An 11,140-nucleotide genomic window follows, 5' to 3' on the forward strand; every position below is an offset into this window, starting at 1 on the left:
GTCACATAACACAGTGGTACACATTCCTTGATAATGACCAAGCTTTTCCAATACTCTCCTCATCCATATCCCTTGACAAACACAAGAGGCAGCTGCTACAAACTCTGCTTCAGTAGTGGACAAAGTAACGACGGGTTGTTTTTTCGAGGACCAAGATACAGCTCCTTCACTAAGTAGAAACACATAACCGGAAGTGCTTTTCCTGTCATCTACATCTCCTGCATAATCACTATCTGTATATGCCATCAACTCTCCATTACCATTCTTTCGATAAAAAACTCCTAAGTCCACAGTACCTTTCAAATATCTTAACACCCTTTTTGCAGCTTGCAAATGCAACTCAGTTGGACTTGCCATGAATCTGCTAATGAGACACACAACATACATCAAATCTGGCCTTGTCGCAGTTAGATACATAAGACTTCCGACCAATTGTTTGTACATGGTAGCATTCACCTTGGCTCCTTCTTCATCCTTCATTAGTCTAACACCAGGAACAATGGGATTCTTCACACTATTACTCTTCTCCATCCTGAACCTCTCCAAAACTTCTTTTGCATACTTTCTTTGACTGATATAAATTCCTTCAGAATTTTGTAAAACTTCCACACCAAGAAAATATTTCATCTTACCCAAATCAGTCATGTCAAATTCAAGTTTCATAGAATCCTTGAACTTAACAAACATACTCTCATCATTACCGGTAAAAATTAGGTCATCAACATATAAACTAATAATCAAAATTTTACCTTCATCTCCTGTTTTTATGAATAAAGTGTGTTCACAGTTGCACCTCTCAAATCCTTCTTTGACAAAGTACGCTTCAATACGGCTGTACCATGCACGAGGGGCTTGTTTAAGACCGTACAAAGCCTTCTTTAATTTGTACACCTTATACTCTTCACCTTTCTTCTCATAACCTTGTGGTTGCTCAACAAATACTGCTTCATTTAGCTCTCCATGCAAGAAAGCGCTTTTGACGTCAAGTTGATACACACTCCAACCATTACAAGCTGCTAAAGCAATTACCATTCGAATTGTATCCCACCTAGCCACAGGCGCAAAAACCTCAGTATAATTTATGCCATGCTGTTGTGCATACCCTTTTGCCACCAACCGAGCCTTACACTTGTCAACCTCGCCATTTTCGTTGAGTTTGGTTTTGAAAACCCATTTTACTCCAATCTTCTTCATTCCTTTAGGCAAATCTATTAGCTCCCAAGTCTCATTTCTTTCAATTGCCTCTATTTCCAAGTCCATGGCAGCTCTCCACTTGGAACTTTGAACAGCTTCTTCAAAGGTAGTCGGATCTGCAGTTGGGGTAAACAAAACCAAATTGTTATGCTCAATTTCTTCTTCTGAAAATTCTCTTCCACTCTCGTAATCTTCCATCCAGAACGGTGCTCTTCTGTTCCTCTCCTTGGGTGAGCTTTCTCCAGATGTTGGAGAATTCTCTCTAGGTGACTCACTTGAAGACAAGCTAACCTCCCCCCCTTCATCTTCTACTGTCACCTCCTCTTCAGATTCTTCTTCACTTTGATCATGTTCACTTTCTTCTTCATTACTATCTCCCCACTCAAGCATATCAAGTCTTGCTTCTTCAGTACTTCTCCCCCAATTCCAACACTCATTTTCTTCAAAAACCACATCTCTGCTTACAACTATCTTCTTAGACACTGGATCATAAAGTCTATATGCTTTAGACTCTTCACTCCTCCCTAGCAACACACACTGAAAACTCTTATCATCCAACTTCTTTCTTTTACTGTCTGGCACATGAGCATGGCCAATGCATCCAAAAACCCGAAAATAATCAACATTGGGTTTGACACCACTCCAAGCCTCTTCAGGAGTTATATCTTTCACTGCCAATGTAGGACTTCTGTTGAGCACATGTGTTGTCCAATATACTGCTTCTGGCCAGAAATTCTTCGGAACTTGCTTCTCCGATAACATGCTTCTAACCATGTTCATGATTGTCCTGTTCTTACGCTCAGCTACTCCATTTTGTTGGGGAGTGTATGTTGCAGTGAGCTGCCTGCTAATACCATTAGCCTTGCAAAAGGCGTTGAATTCGTGAGATGTGAACTCTCCACCCCTATCTGTGCGTAGACAACGAAGAAAAGCTCCTGCCTCTTTCTCAACAAGGTTTTTATAACTCTTGAATATAGTAAAAGCTTCAGATTTTTCAGTAAGAAAATATATCCACACCTTACGACTGTAATCATCAATAAAGCTTATGAAATACCTCTTCTTACTATTGGAAACAGGTTTGATGGGTCCGCATATGTCAGCATGTACCAACTGCAATCTTTGTGATGCTCTCCATAAACTCCTCTTTGGAATTGCATCCCTGTGTTGCTTTCCTACAGTGCAATCAGTGCATATTTTGGATGGTTCTTTCAACTGGGGCAGCCCTCTCACCATTTGCCTATATTGCAATGTTCTCAGACCCTTGTAACTTAGATGTCCATATCTGCAGTGCCAAAGGTGAGTGTTGTCTTCAAGAATTGTTTGGAAGCAAGTGGAAGCTTTTGGCAGAATTTTTGCATGTATCATGAACATCCTGTTTGCAGACATTGCTATTTGCATAATAAGCCCTTTCTTGAGATGATAAATTCTACATACTCCATTTTGTATCAAAATAGCTACACCTTTTTCTTGCAATTGTCCCATACTTAATAGGTTATTTTTCAACTCAGGTATATAGAAAACATCAGTGATTACCTGAGTAACTCCAGCAATTTGCATCCTTATGTTACCCTTTCCCAGCACAGCCATCTTGGAATTATTCCCAAGCCTTACCGATTGCCGAAATTCCTCATCGAGATCCAAGAACCAATGCTTATTTGCGCACATATGATTGCTACATCCAGAGTCAAGGAACCAAACATCTTCTCTCCTTGATTGATTAAGTTCCACATATGACATCAACAACATTTCTTCTTTCTCCTCAAGCTCGGCATAATTCGCTTCCTTCTCCCATTTAGGACACTCATATTGAAAGTGCCCTAATTGATGGCACTTATAACACTCAACCACAGCCTTGTTGAATGAGTGTCTGCCTCTTCCACTGCCTCTTCCTCGAAAAACTCCGCGAGCTCGACCGCCTCCTCTTCCACCAGTTCTATCATCGTAGGCCACTTTTAATGCTTGCTCATCTTCTGCATGCCCGTTCATCCTTTGCTCATGTACCAGCAAACTACTCTGCAACTCATCAATAGTTAAGGTGTCTAGGTTATTAGACTCCTCAATTGAACACACAACATAGTCGAACTTTGAGGTCATTGATCTCAGGATCTTTTCAATGATTACCACTTGCTGCATGTTTTCACCATGAATTTTCATCTTGTTTGCTATGGGGAGTGTTCGAGCAAAGTACGCATCAACACTCTCGCCCTCTTTCATATGTAGAATCTCAAACTCCTTCCGAAGAGCTTGAAGTTGTGCTCTTTTGACTCTTGTGGAACCCTGGTACTTCAGTTTCATTGAGTCCCAAATGTGTTTGGCAGTGTCTCTGTTGAGGATCGTCTCCATAATGGTTCGATCAATGGCTTGGAACAAATAATTCTTGACCTTCAAATCTTTTAGCTTCTGGTCCGCAATTGATTTTTGTTGTACTGCAGTAAGCTCCACTCCTTCTGCTGCAGCAAGGACTCCAGTTTCCACCAAACTCCAATACTCCTTTGAGCGAAGAAAATTTTCCATAAGCATGGACCAATGATCGTAATGACCATCAAACTTAGGAATTGCAGGTTGAACAAAGTTATTTTCAGCTGCCATGCTTTGAATCTCTCTTCTCACTCTTCCTTAAGAAACTGCGGTTTCTTTTCTCTCAGAATCAGGCCCCGTGATGGAGCTCTGATGCCAGATTGTTGTAAACTTAAGCACAAATCAATTCACAGAAAATATATGAAATGAATTGTTATTGATTTGAAGCAAAACAGTTGGCTTATATAAGCCTTACAATGAGAAAAAATAGGAAACAAACTACCCACGTTTTACTGAATCTAATAACGTGGTAAATAACTAAGAATTAGTCAGACTCTACTACCACTATGTCCTAAATACTAGGAATTATTAACTGAGTGCACTTTGACAATTTCTACTGTAACTCTAATAACCCTAACAGAAATAAGTTTGTTCCAAGGTGCATCCCACGTTCCTAAATATCTCCCTTGCATTATTTATTTGTTTTGTTATAATTTTAATGCCACGTGTCATATAATTATTGGTAGGTCAATATTGGTGTTGAATTAGTCTATTTTAATGGTGTTAATTTTGTTAAAAAAAAAAGAATATTGTGTGGGTAAAAAATGAAACCTGTTTTGGCTTTTCATATTTTTGTAGAACTTGTGAAATATAGTTTTAAGATGTCTCCTTCAATTTAATTTAATTACAGATTATAGATATTAATTTAATTTCAAGTACTCATTCCTTTACAAATAAACAGTTAGCTTTTAAATATATGGTTAAATATTTTCGTAATTCAAATTAACTATTAGTTCTACTTTTAATTATTATTAACATTATAAAAGAAAAATAAAGAGTAACAGCAACAAAAATGTATGCAACAAAGATATGTTTTAGTCTTTTGTTAATCTCACTCCATTTTATTTAGTTTTAGAAAAACACCAAAAAAAATACAAAATTACAAAAAAAGTATTCTATTTCATTTCACTTGGTTAGTTTTAATTAATCGATCTTGTTTATTACGGTTTCTCACTTATTAGATAAATTTAGTGTAATTAATTTGGTGTAAATTAATCATAAAAATAAATTCGTTTAGTGTAGGTTAAAATGGCTAACTAACAAAAACTCTTTTTTTCTACTAACTTAAATTCACAAACTCAAAGATCATTTTCAAAAAAGATGATTGTGAAATTGCTTTCAAATTAAACTTCGAACCACGTCTACGATTACACAATTTTCAAACCCAGACGAATTTCAAAGGATCGTTCGAAAGCTATTACACTATCCTATAAAAAACACCAACCAAACAATTATGAACTACGGTACTCTGACTTCCTCATTGCACTAGAGGATACGTAGGTATAGGGTTTTGAAACCCTAGCGAGTATAACTATAAAAAATACTAACATTTGGTTTAAATCTCTTAAAAAGTCATTTTTCTGATATGGGTAGATGGACGTTTACCGTATCTAAACTTTAAATCTATATAATAATCTAAACCTAAGAGGGGTCCCCTTGAATACAAGGGAGACGAAGGGTGCCTAACACCTTCCCTTCGTTTAACCGACTCACGAACATAGAATCTCTGAAACTTAGGGTAATCCGTTTAATTCCCTTCCTTTAGGATAAAATAAATGGTGGCGACTCTTTTCTTTAAAATTTTAAGCCGGTTGCTACATGAAGGTGAATAAATTTTGCATTTTTTGACTTATGGGCCTATGTTTTGGACCTTGAACATGATCGTAAGCTTGCATAAGGCCCATGTTTCCATTCTTTTATTTTTTTATTCCATTTATTTTGGATTTTATTCATTAAAATTCAAGATTAAATCTAATAAAATAATGGAAAATACAAAAGGAATGATTGGAATCACTTTGTAACTAAATAGTGAGCATAAAAACTAACTCAAATCAAGGGGATTTCATTGAAATAATATTGAGCCAAGATTGGAAAGATTTCATACAAAAATCAATCAAAATATCTCATACTCCAATCTTCACAACTACAAAACATTTGAACAATTATATAACTCTAAATGCATCCTATATATACTCATCATATTCCGAATAGGAGGGGACGAAAAATTGGAAGAGAATAAGGGTTTAAAAAGTTAGAAAATTTCAAAAGGAGGGGGTGAGTTCGTATCAGTCCTTCCAGCCCTATTCAAAGCAAAGCAATCGTACTAATCTGCCCTGGAGGTAATATAAGAGGGAAAGGTATCGTTACTAGGCTCCCATGACACGTGAATCCATATATCATGAATTTCATAACTTGTGAATTGATTATGTTTTACTGTAAGCTAACTATATATTTGAGTTCAAGAGGTTACTTGAACCATTGGAATGAAGCTTAAAGGCCTATAACACCAATCACCATTGTTAGGGAAAAAGAGGTCACCCTCTTCGTTTTCACGCATGAAGGTACTTTTAGGGCATGAAAACCACACCATTGAATTCGTGGCCCTCGATTTAGGTGAACTGGGTCGTCTCTTGTTTCTTTTGATCGTTGTTTTGCTGGTTTTAAGTCGTTGCCGATGGAGGAGAAGAACCAGATGGAAAATCCGCAGCAACAACTGTAGTAGTTTCCATAAGCAAATCCGCAGGAAAAAGGAAGGAGATGAACAGTAGCGTATGAAGGATAGAAAAACACTTAGAAAGGGGGTGGTTTGAATAAGTGTGACTTTAAAAACTCTTAAGATAAAAACAATTGCACAATAATTTTTATCCTGGATCGTTGTTAACGAAACTACTCCAGTCCACCCCCTTAGAGTGATTTACCTCACCTGAGGATTTAATCCAATAATCAATCTTGATTACAATGGTTTTCCACGGCAAGCAACAAAAGATTTGGAAGTATTCATCCGGGAATTATCGTGTCCACAGAGATTGGTGAGAAGAACTGTCGTTCGTCTATCTCGCGTTCTAAGTTTCATGAATTGGATGCGGAAAGCTAAATGCGGGAAAAGTAAAAAAAAGCAGATAAACAATCTCAATAGTTTAAGAGAAAGAGTTATGGAGTTGCATTTCGTTCTACCCGTCGAATACTTAAATCTGAAGATTTATTGCTCGACACTCACAATACGCATCAACATCACCGGGAATCACTCGAGATGCCACATCGGTGTCCATGTCTGCAACACCGAAGAAAGCTCAACCGTACTATTCACATCAGCTATTTCTCCACCGACACAAACAAAACGGAGGCATTAGACTCGATACCCACTACGATTGCTAGTTCTGAATCCATGTCTGCAACAACACAAATCTAGAGCATTTAAGCAAAAACATCAATAACAACAACAATGATGATTTGTAAAGCGAATATATAAACGATACCAAGATCCACAAATATACATACAATAAGAGTAGAAATATACATACAACACCCACCATTGGAATGAAACAAAGGGAAGAGAGAAGATGAACCGAAAAGATCTCACCGGTACAATGAAATCGAGATAGATCCATGATCAATCCACATGACGTCGCACCCAATGGTGTTTCCTAAACCTCTAAACCACCAAGAAAGGATCAGAGCTCAACTTGTCAAGAAGAGGTGATAAAAAACCTAGAAAAATCTGTTTAAAACTATTTATACAAACTGATTTACGCACAGCGCGCGTAGCGCTCTCTCACTTATGTACCAAACCGCCCTAACGCACGAAGCGCTCTAAAAACCACGTGACGCGCCTAAACTTCTGCCACCTTATGTTCTTCAAACTCAAAGAGCGCACGACGCGCCCTACAGCGCGCGAAGCGCCTTGCACCAGAACAACATAATTATTTCCTCTTTGCTCTCGCAGCCGTGTCTTCGACACTTTATTCCTCAAGGCTCCGAAAACGCAAGAATACCTACAAAAATACAACAAAACTATCAAACGGTATAAAAGTGTATGAAAATACAAGTTTTCGTAAAGTAAACGTAATTACACAAAAACGGGGGATTATTCAAACGGTATTAACAAAAAGCGTCGATAAATGCCACTATTTACATACACAAAATAACTACAATTTGGCACTTAACAACTCTCCCTAACTAGAATTTGTTTGTCCTCAAACAAGGCCAAACACTCAAATCGCAAAAGTAAAAATCCAAAGAATCAAGAATCAACAAGATTTGGAAAAACGAAACAATTGTACGGTTCAAACAAAAACGTACGAACAAAGTAAATACTTACCACTATCCTACAACGACAACATGAAAATGAAACGATTCCTAAGTACACAAATCATACAAAACATTCTAAACAACAACAAGCTCAATAATGAATCACGCCTAGCAAAAACTCATCGGTAGATGAAAAACACCGAAAGGTGAGGACTTTGACACACACCCGACAAACTTGCAAACAAAAGACAAAATTATGCATTCATCCAAATATAGTATCGAAAATGCAACGAAACGAATCACAAGGGCTTTCAAGGTTGTAATGTGGCTCGGTTAACAAACAAGTGATAAGTCCTAAAGCTAATCGAAACAAAAACTTGCCTAAACATAATTATTTCCTCTTTGCTCTCGCAGCCGTGTCTTCGACCCTTTATTCCTCAAGGCTCCGGAAACACAAGAAAACACAAAAATACAACAAAACTATCAAATGGTATAAAAGTGTATGAAAATACAAGTTTTCGTAAAGTAAACGTAATTACACAAAAACGGGGGATTATTCAAACGGTATTAACAAAAAGCGTCGATAAGTGCCACTATTTACATACACAAAATAACTACAATTTGGAACTTAACAATACCTTCTAAGTCTTCTAGAGTATTCTGATCACACCTTGATCACTCTAGGAACACAATGCTTAGATACCCTCTAAGACTTCTAGAGAATCCGATCACAACTTGATCTCTTCTAGTTCTTTACAAATGAATGTAAACAAATTCTTTCAATAGTTACAATGCTTCTTAATAAGCTATAATCACAACTGTGATTTTTCTCTTAAGTTTAAGCTTAATCTCACTAAGATATTACAACAGTAATGAAGTGAGGTTGAAGATGGAGTTTTGAGAGCTTTTCACTTTGACAACGTTTCTGTATGTTTGTGTAGAGTGTTGTATGCAGCTTCTCATTAGAACTTCTATTTATAGGCGTTTTGAGAAGATGACCGCTGGGAGCATTTAATGCGTTGCATGATCCGTACAGCATTGCATTTAATGTTTCACTCTTTTGTCAACTACCTGAAGCCATGCTTTTTCTGCTTTAACTGACTTTGCCTTTAATAGCTTCTAACGTTCCTTTTGTCAGTCAGCGTAGCCTGCCATTTTGTACTTGCTTCTGATATGATCTTTGTAGATACAACGTTTGAATATATCAGAGTCAAACAACTTGGTGCAGAGCATCTTCTTGTCTTCTGACCTTGAAGTGATTCTTAGCGTGATACCATGAGAACTTCAGTGCTTCTAATCTCAAGTTCTTCTGATGTTTCAATAGACCATGTTCTGATTCTGCTTGACCATCTTCTGATGTCTTGCGAGAGCATGTTGTGATGTTACATGATGAACCTTATGAGTCAGTGCTTCTTGCGCTGATTTTGTGCATACTCTTTATATGTTTCCTGAAATGGAAATTGCATATGATTAGAGTACCACATTGTCTTAAGCAAAATTCATATACATTGTTATCATCAAAACTTATGATATTGATCAGAACAATTCTTGTTCTAACAATCTCCCCCTTTTTGATGATGACAAAAACATATATAATTGATATGAATTTGCAATCAGAATCACAGATGACCAAAGACAATTATACAGTTATAGCATAAGCATATAAACATAGTGTGTGAATATGTCTCCCCCGGAGATCAACAATCTCCCCCTGAGATTAAAAATCTCCCCCTGAAATAAATACTGGAAGAATTTAAAAATAAAAGACTTCCCTGAGTATTTTCCATTTCAGTTGAGACGTTCACATTTGCTTAAACATCATAACATTCAGAGCTTCTACTTCTTGCTTCCATAGGACAACTTCAGAGCTTTGAATTTATTCTTGAATCATTGCATGCTTTGATTGTTTCAGAACATTCTTGAATGTACCAGAGCGTCATCAGAGCATCTCTACATCCTGAAATGTTTCAGAACAAACTAAACGACAAAAGTCAGAGCATGAATGAATCAGAAACATTCTTTTAAGAAGAACATATATCAGAGTAGTAACTCTGGTAAGTTCTTAAAATAAATATATATCAGAACATATAAGGAATAAGAATGTGTTAGATCATATTCTGCCACAAGAATATCATAACATTCTTCCTTCTTGCTTCTGATCTTGAAGCTTCACAACACTAAGCTTGCTTCAATTTCCATGAGCATGTTTCTTTATAGAATTGCTTTTCCCCATGTCTTTGCTTCTCATGTTGAGCTTTTTCAGAATGACTTCAATCCTGCAAAAAATCTCAAAGACATAGAACTTGCAAATATTGTTAGGAATGTTGAGACTTACTCCCAGCAACTGATATAATAAATCAAATCAATTATCACGTTTTCTCCCCCTTTTTGTCATAACATCAAAAAGCATAAAAGATTCAGATGAAAAACAAACAATATGAGAGAAGAAGATAATATTGCATTGATTCAAAAAAATATCAGAAGATACAGAAGGAGATGCAAGAAAACAGATGCAAGAATAAAGAGACAACTAAGACCAAAGGAGTACGACTAGTCTAGTTTAGATACTATCTTGGCCAGAAGGTCTTGAATCTCAGAGGTGCTTTCAGTCTGCTTCTTCATGAAGGTTCTGAATTCCTCATGCGTTTCATCATGCTTATCCAAGCGAGAAGCTAGAACATCTTGGTTTTGTTGAAGAGCCTTGATAGCGTTCACCAGAACGGAGGGTTCAGCAGAAGAAGATGCACAACTATCATTCAATGGGATAGCATATCCAACAGAAGCATCTATCATGAGAATCTCATCTTGATTTTCCTCAGCAAGATGATTCTCATTAGCTTGTTTCTCAATATCAGCTTCTACCATAGAAGCATCTTCAGAATATTCTGGAGCAGGGATCTCGGAATCTCCGTTCTCCAGAGCCTTAAGAATCTCAGCCAGATTCTTTGGAGGAATGGGAGCAGCAACTTCTGAAGGGTAGACAACCTCAGGAATGACCATGTCTGGTGCTTCCTCATAGGGATTCTCCCGTAGCCAGTTGAATAGCCATTTGAAGTCTCCAGTCAGAATAGAATATGGGGGCTTCCATACGACCATTGTTACGCATGGTTCATCTTCCAACTCATCTACAAACTTCTTCTCCTTAAGAGATCTCCAATTTCTGATGGGATGATAGTACCTACCATCATCAGCTTCCAACAGACAACCAGTAGAACTAGATGCTTCAGCCATGCATCTCCTCTGGATGTTCATAGCATCAACCTGAAAATCCCTTCTAAAGATTCTCCATAATCTCCAAGTAGCAGCTTGATCCAGCTTGAAGTTATAAGCAGCTCTCAAG

This window comes from Vicia villosa, linkage group LG4 (assembly GCF_029867415.1).
Source record: "Vicia villosa cultivar HV-30 ecotype Madison, WI linkage group LG4, Vvil1.0, whole genome shotgun sequence".
In the NCBI taxonomy this organism is placed as follows: domain Eukaryota; kingdom Viridiplantae; phylum Streptophyta; class Magnoliopsida; order Fabales; family Fabaceae; genus Vicia; species Vicia villosa.